The sequence below is a fragment of the Eubalaena glacialis genome, chromosome 8, assembly GCF_028564815.1.
Source record: "Eubalaena glacialis isolate mEubGla1 chromosome 8, mEubGla1.1.hap2.+ XY, whole genome shotgun sequence".
NCBI lineage: Eukaryota > Metazoa > Chordata > Mammalia > Artiodactyla > Balaenidae > Eubalaena > Eubalaena glacialis.
Genome location: NC_083723.1, coordinates 86,564,317 through 86,573,144, shown reverse-complemented (window position 1 = coordinate 86,573,144; position 8,828 = coordinate 86,564,317).

Genomic DNA, 8,828 nt, shown 5'->3' with positions numbered 1-8,828 from the left:
CTGCACAGGACCAACTGCTCCGAGAGCATCCACGGTGTCCCCTTTGCTCTCCCCCTACTTAGTAGACCAGAGAGGTGAAGGACTTTCCCTAAGGACGCACAGCTCTCCGTGGCAGTCAGTGAGAGAGCTCAGCAAGTCTGGCTCCCTGGTCCTTGTGTCCTGGAAATGCCCAGGGACTGGGGCTTTCCTCCTCAGGCACAGCTGAAAGAATTCCAGACCCAGGAGCTTCCCTGGAGTGTGCCTGCTCCCCACCCTTCCCCACCAGACTCATCTGGAGAAACTTTAGAGGAGCAGAAGGGCCCTTAAATACCGCCTACAGGTCCACCATGCCTTACAGTGACTCCCAAATCCCCAGCGCTTGGCATACCTAACCTGATAGCAAAAACCCGACCTAAATTCCTCTGCGGCGCTTTATAGTCTTTATGCATCCCACTGCTGTGAATATTTCACTGCACAAATATTAATGTGATTCATTTCAGGGTGTGGCCCCAGACCCTACCTGGTCTGATGTAAGACAGGCTATATATACTATAATTCCTTTATAAAATCTGAAAAATCCTGCATATTCATTTCTGATTTTAAAACACATCACCCCCACCTGGGAAGGATTAGATGTGTGGGGGACAGGCGATAACCCAGTCTCTCGCTTCCGGGTGTGTGGAAAGATGTTTAATTCTCAAAAAAAAAAAAAAAGTTTAATTTGAATTTAAGGTAGCACTGAGGTAAAAAAATGGAATTTTTCAAGATCAGGAGGACCTGGGTGCAAATCCAAGTTTCAAAGGTTCATGGCTCTGTTGCACCTAAGCCATAACATCTGTAAAACACCTGTAAAACAGGAGCAACCACAGCTACTGTGCAGGACTGTGTGGATGTGAATGTTCAATGAGCATTTGTGAGGAGAAGCACAGGAACTCCACGGATAGAACCCCTCACCCCTACCCACACTCCTTCATGAAATTTCTCCCCCAACACCGGCCAAACTGCAAATTCTCAGAAAGAAAATAATATTCTTTCCAATTCCTAGCAACAGATATTTGGTACCTGGAATGGAGATTATTCTGATGGTGTCACAATCATGTTTTGCCTTTGCCAAGTGCCTCCCAGTGAATCATCCCAGGACTTTAAAGACTCTGCCAAACTCACCCAGCACATCTGCGGACAAAGACGGGGACAGAGACCAAGGGCAGTGAAGGCCACCCCAAGGCTCACACCTGACTGCTCCCATTAGCTGTTAAAGGAGGGATCCACTTTTAAATGTCCTAGTGAGTCCCCAGGAGCCTCTGGAGGAAATGGCTTCCTCCACAGGACATCAGGCAGGAACTGTGAAATTAGAAGACCCTGGGGGGCTTCCCTGGTGGTGCAGTGGTTAAGAATTCACCTGCCAATGCAGGGGGCACGGGTTCGAGCCCGGGTCCGGGAAGATCCCACATGCCACGTAGCAGCTAAGCCCGTGCGCCACAACTACTGAGCCTGCGCTCTAGAGCCCTCGAGCCACAACTACTGAGCCCAAGTGCCAAAACTACTGAAGTCTGCGCGCCTAGAGCCCGTGCTCCGCAACAAGAGAAGCCACCGCAATGAGAAGCCTGCGCACCACAACAAAGAGTAGCCCCTGCTCGCCGCAACTAGAGAAAGCCCGAGCGCAGCTACGAAGACCCAACGCAGCCAAAAATAAATAAAAATAATAAAATAAATAAATTTTTAAAAAAAGACCCTGGGGATTTGCAGGGTGAGATTATTTCAGAGAGGGGGCCTAGGAAATAATGCTGCAGGGAGAAAAAGCAATCTTTTCTCTTATCCAGCTGGTCTACTTTTATTCTATTTGAAATAAATAAATAGGGTTTTTCTTTGAGTCATATTATTGTCATTAAACTGATGGCCTCATCTAGCTAATCAATAAGAAGACTTTGGGGTCTTTAATTGTTCAGGGGCTGGTGGAGGCTCAGGGCATTAGAGACCCCCAGCCCAAGCCCCAGCTGCCAGCCCCTCCCCCAATGACCCACAGACTTCATACTTCTTGTGGGATTTGTGAACCTGACCTTGAAGACATTTGGTCTGGGAGAGGGGAGGTTATATTTGTATTTTATCCTGAGGGAGATCTGCTGCCTACAAGTCTCCAAGTAATTTTCAGACCAGGACAAACTATTCTTCTCTCCCTGCTTTCAAAAGGGGGAGGCGAAGCTTCCTGAAACTTGTCTAACTTCATGAGGTGACGCTGCAGCCAAGTTACAGGTAGGTCAGGTTCAGACAATGATGGAAGGAGAAAGAACATTCAACAGTGCTGGTTCCCTACCTTTCGTTCTGCCCTTCACACCTGAGGGTACCAGGTGCTCTCATTCAAGGCTGCTGCCCTGGAAGTGTGGGTTAGAACCCCCTGGGGCGTCAGGAGGATGAGAGGGAGAGGGCTGAGTAGTTTCGGGGAAAACCTACTTGTAATGATTTTGAGCTGATCTGCTGTCCTCCTGAGAACGATCAAGCATTGGGCCCATGCATTCATTAATTCTTTCACTCCCTCATTCATTCAGCACCTTCTAGGCTCACAGCACAGACCTGGTTTTTTTGTACTTTCATGGTTTTGCATGTACTGCAGCAACAGGATCAGGATCCGGTTGGGTGGGATGGGGATGGGGGTGGGGGATTTTTTCTGAATTGGAGCCCCTGCTGGCTTCCTTCCCCTTCCCTATCTTGCTTCCCTCCCCACCTTACCTTCCCCCCACTGGCACTCCCTTAGCAAATCAGGGTCTGCTTCGGGGCAGGGGGAGGCTTTCTGTGCCTCAGCTTCCTTCATTTGTAACATAGAGACTAGAAGAGGTTTTTTTGTTGTTTGTTTGTTTTTATAAATTTATTTATGTATTTATCTTTGCCTACGTTGGGTCTTCGTGGCTGCCCACGGGCTTTCTCTAGTTGCGGCGAGCGGGGGCTACTCTTTGTTGAGGTGCACGGGCTTCTCATTGTGGTGGCTTCTGTTGTTGAGCGCGGGCTCTAGGCGCGCAGGCTTCAGTAGTTGTGGCACGCGGGCTCAGTAGTTGTGGCGCATGGGCTTAGTTGCTCTGTGGCATGTGGGATCTTCCCGAACCAGGGCTCGAACCCATGTCCCCTGCATTGGCAGGTGGATTCTTAACCACTGCGCCACCAGGGAAGTCCAAGTATCTGTTTTTATTGTAAGGATTCCACCAAGTAATCCTAGTAAAAACCAACACAGAGGCTGGCACTTAGCAAGCACTTTGGTGACAGAACTCTCACATTGTAGCTAGCACACTGGGCCTCCCAACACAATGGCTCCATTTTCCAGTCTGCACCCTTGTAGCTTGATGTAGCCATATGACTAGGTTCTGGTCAACTGGATTTGAGCAGAAGGGATGAGTGCAGCTTGCAGGTAATGTCCCTTAAAAGTAAGGGGAGTGCTCCACTCCCGCTGGCTGGAATGTGGGTTGTGATAATGGGAGATGGTGCAGCCAGCCTGGACCATGAGGTAGAAGCTGAATGCCGAGCTTGGTAGAGCAAAGGGGCCTTGGGTCTAGACACTACTGAATCACCCTATGGGCCTGAGACCACCTGAACAGATGGTTATGTAAGTGAGAAACTTCTAACTTATTTAAGACAATGGATTGGGTGGGGATCTCTTTATAATGGTAGCCAAACCTGCATCCTAAATTCTACAGTCTCCAAGTGGCATGATTACCTTAGGAGAGAACTCTGTAATGTCCCGGAAACAGCCACCTCCAGCACTGACAAGAAGAGAATCCTGCTTAAGTGTGTGTGGGATTTCTTTCCCTTCCCTCATTTGTTGATCTGTCTCTCTTTGTGCATGAAAATGGGATAAGAATAAGAAGGTATGTCATAGAAAGGAGAGGAAACCAAGAAATGACGACTCTAAAGAGAAGGTATTACTACTTGAGCCTGGTGGAAATAATGTGAAAGCAGACAGGGATGAATAAGTAGACATGCCCCAGAACCAAACTCTTCACAAGTTTTCATTTTAGAATGCTCCTCTGCTGCCCTTTTGCTCACTTCCAAAACTCATCAACAGAAATAGATTGAATCAGCCACATTCCTCTCACAGTGCCTGTCTCTGATGCAATGGCCACTGGAGACACTGTTACTGATGCTGCAACACTTTGTCATTTTGCACAAAAGTCATATAGTGATTGCTGCAATTTTTTCCAAAGGTGAAAACAGACTCAAGAGATTAGTTTATTTAATCAGTGAATCAACATAAGTACTTGGTGTCTCCTTTGTGGTGTTTACTTGGTCACTGCTACTGTCCAGGGGCAAGTTCATGTCTTTGGAGGGAGGCATAGTATGTGGACATTCTCCTTATTTATAAGGGCCTGGGACAAAAGCAAGAAGGCATTAAGAAAAGGAGGAAAGGTGGCTTTCTGGCCTGGTCGCATCCTCTAGGGCCAAGTTTCTCACTGCTGACATGTTGGTCTAGGTAATTCTTGTGTGGGAGGCTGTCCTGTGCATTGAAGGATGGTATGCAGCATCCTGGCCTCTACCCACTAGATGCCAGTAGCACCACCACCTCCCCAGCTGTGAAACTAACAATGTCTCCAGTCATTACCTAATGTCCACTGGTGGGGGGGTGTGCGTGCAAAATCACGCCCCATTAAGAACTACTCCTCTAAGGTCTGCCTCTAGCGAGGGAAGCAGTGGAAGCAGCACCTGCAGACAGTAGCATCAGGGAACGCACAAACTGTTTGGGGCCCCACTGACAGAGCAAAGCTCAAAGGGCAAAAAACATGTTTGCTCTTTAATAGAAACCCAAAGAACGTAGCATCACTAAGAGACTTTGAGTGTTGCAAGCAAGGGCAGTGGACATGCTGAGAAAGGAGAAGCGCAGAGGAAAAAGAAAAGAGCAGAGGCCCAGCAGTACCTGATTTAAGTCATCAATGGCTGTCTCATTCCTTTTCGCCAGTAAGTGGAGTATGGATGGACATATGATCCCGAGAAAGATTTTCTTCCCGGATAACAGAGAGGTAGCTGGGGAGGAAGATCCATTTCTGCCCTCCTCTTCCCTTCCTATCCTATGCCAAGATGGAATGTTCGGAGCTGCCAGCAGCCATTTTGCAACCATGAGGCAACAACCAAAGGTCAAAATCTATTGCAGACATATGGAAAAAGTCTGCATTCTTGATAACATGGCTGAGCCAATGAACCACCTTCAGGACCATCTACCTTTAGTCTTTCTGTTAAGTAAATAGAGTATGTCTCTATGACTTAAGCCAGGGTTAGCTGGGTTTTCTGTCATTTACATTGCTAATCAATGGAAACGTTTTCAATGGCAACTAATAGAATACCTAAGTAAAAGAAACTTATAAACGGAGGGGGTATTTTCTCAGCTAATAAAAAGTGCTGAAGTAGGTGAGTCCAAGGTTGGCTTGATGGCTGTTTAGTGTCAGAGCTCTGAGTTGACTTATATGTGATACTCTTGGGCTTTCCCTCATGGTCACAATATTGCTGCCACAGCTCCAAATGTCATGTCCACACTCAAACTGTGTTTAAGACAAGAAAGAAAGAGGCAAGTTTTCCTTGCCTATTCCTCTCTTTTTACCAGGAGAAAAACAATTTCCCCTCAAGCTCCTAGGAAACTATCCCACAGTCTCATTGATCAAAACTGGACCACATACCATAAAAGCAGAATTACCATATGATCCAGCAATCCCACTCCCAGGCATATATCCAGACAAAACTATAATCCAAAAAGATACATGCACCCCTATGTTCATAACAGCACTATTCCCAATAGCCAAGACATGGAAACAACCTAAATGTCCATCGACAGATGAATGGATAAAGAAGCTGTGGTACATACATACAATGGAATATTACTCAGCCATAAAAAGGAAGGAAATAATGCCATTTGCCACAACATGGATGCAACTAGAGATTATTGACACTAAATGAAGTCAGAAAGAGAAAGACAAATACCATATGATATCACTTATATGTAGAATCTAAAATATGACACAAATGAACTTATCTATGAAACAGAATCAGGGACATAGAGAATAGACTGGTGGTTGCTAAGGGGAAGGGTGGTGGGAGAGGGTTGGATTGGGAGGTTGTGGTTAGCAGATGCAAACTGGCACATATAGAATGGATAAACAACAAGGTCCTATTATAGCACAGGGAACTCTATTCAATATCCTGTGATAAAACATAAAGGAAAAGAATATGACAAAGAATGCATATACATGTATAACAGAGTCACTTTGCTGTACAACAGCAGTTAACAGAACATTGTAATTCAACTATACTTCAATAAAAAATAAATTTAAAAGAAAAACTGGACCACATACCAAGACAGTTTGAGAGAGTGAGTATTTGGCATTTTAAGTCTCTGTCATGGGAGGTGAGTTCTTCCAGAAAGGGCTTTTCTAGAGGATTGTTGGGTTAGCGGACAACAGTTTTTTGCACAAAATAATTGTTCATACCATATACCCTATTATCAGAAAATCAGTATTTCCCTATTGAGGCCTCTCTTACCTCTCCACCCCTAATTGTCCTTGTGCCACCCAGAGTGGGTTGGCCCAGCTTCCCACACCCACAGGAGAGCAAACTAGAGCCGATCTGTTCAGTTCTGGTAGCAGTTCTCCCTGATACATGGTGTTGTGCTGAAGACTGTTTCCCTGACAACGACACTGCCCACCCCCTGCCGAGAAGACACTTTGCTGGCTGGGAAGCCCAACCAGGGTGCTGCGGTTCTTCTAGGGAAGACAAGCCCACCCCTGAGCACTGAGCCAAGAAAGGATGCTCTAGTCCTGCTCCTAAAATGTTGGTCCAAGTGCTTCATCTCTCCCCAGGGCTCATGCTGGTTCCAAGTGGTTGGAACCCACAGCCACTGGTCCCCTTCCTCTGGGTGAGCTCTCCTTTCTCCCCAGATAGCTTGCCTGCTACAGGAGGCCATGGGCCATGACTTCGGGGGCCCCCAAACACCCTTTCTGGAGGACACTCTCATGTCCCTAAGACCACTCCCAGCATTCACAACCCTGGGACATGGCCCATACCTATTGTGCTGAAGTAAAGGAAATAATAAAACAAGTTCAGTCTCCAGCAGGGCCTCCCCTCTGATACAATCTCCTGATACATAAACACATATGGGCCCAGGATTTCATCCTGGTGGGAGGTGTCCCCCCTGCCAAGGCACCTGCTACATCAGGTCACAACCCCTGATGGATTTCCTGTAGGTCTGTCCTGTATCCTCCTGTGCAGTTCTCTTTTCTGCCCTGCCCTGGAGTCCAGTGCAGCCTTCCCCTCCATTCAAGACTGGCCCTTATGAAAAACGTGGCCTCCAGTGAGCTCTCACTCCCCTGCTGGGACAATTGGAAGCTTATGTTTGTTTTTGGAAACTGCTGCCTGATAGCTTTTTCACTGACAATAGGGAGCAATTTGACATCATGCGTAATCCTGGATTACTGATTTGCTTAATATTTCATGATGTCTATTAGTCATTTACATTTATAGAAACATGAGTCATAAAAAATTAAAGCTTTAATTGCTTTGGGTTTCCTTTTTTTAAAAAAAATTTTATGGTTGAGAACTTTTGTCTTAGCTAAGCTGCCTTCCCAATGTTGGGACCAGAATTACTCAAAAGAATCAGGAGATTTGGAGATGTAGTTTGAAGACAGATGGATAGTAAGACGAAGAGGTGTTTGGGTCATGAATATGATTCCTCAGCTCAGCAGGGAGGCTCTGGAATAAAGGAAGGATCCAACGTATCACTTTCTCTCTCAGCAAGGACAACTTTTACTGGGAAACAAAGGTTGAATCTATAATTGCAGAATTTCAGGCATGAGGACAGCCCAACACTAGAGACCATGAAAGATGACACTCGGATAGCCTAGTCTGTGCATTGGTGTCTGTGGCAGTGGCACTTTGGGTTCCTTGGCATTAATTAGGCATTTCAGATGTGTTTAAGCCACAGGCATCAAACATACAAGACACGAAGTAGCTGGAATAGTAGCTGGCCAGCTTAGCCCCACCCCTGAGGAGCACCTGGGGAGCTAACCTCTGTAGTTAGGCTTCTCCTGCCAACAGATCTGGGGCCCTCATGGCTGCTGCTGAGGAATAAACGTTTGGTCTTTGATGTTCTGCATCTGTCACAGAACGCTCCTCTTTATGTTAGATTTTGCTTGTATTTGACTTGGTGATTTCAAACAAATGTCTGACTTCAGTCTCTTGGCTCAGTCTCCCTGGGGGTGTACTGTTATGTGAAATTGGAGAGTGTGAGGATTTGCAAAGTGGAGCCTTCAGTTTTCCTTTTCTAAAGCACCCCCCACCAGAGGGGGTGGGAGGATGGGCTGCTGATGTTCAGAGAAGAAGAGGTCCATTCTGCCCTAGTGGAAAGTTCTGGAAATTGGCCTCAAAGGGTAAATGACATAGAAAGCAAAGGTTTGTGAGGCAGAAGGCATGCGTTTGTGTACGTGGCAGACAGATGTGTGAAACATGACCTTCTATCCCAAATATTAGAATAACTTTCCCAGGGAAATCATTAAATCTCGAAGCTAATTGCTAACTAGACAAAGTACAGCATTTCCTAAAGCCTACGTGAATTATGGCTGTGATATAATACATTTTTAGATGAAAATAACTGTTTTATGTCACTTCAACTTAAACCCTTTCACCATGGAAATTACTTAATTGAAAAATGAATGTTTCCACAAGCTTAAAATGACACATTAAACAAGGTGGACTTAATTGATATTTATAGGACATTCCATCCAAAAACAACAGAATACACTTTCTTCTCAAGTGCTCATAGAACATTCTCCAGGATACATCATATCTTGGGTCACAAATCAAGCCTCAGTAAATTTAAGAAAATTGAA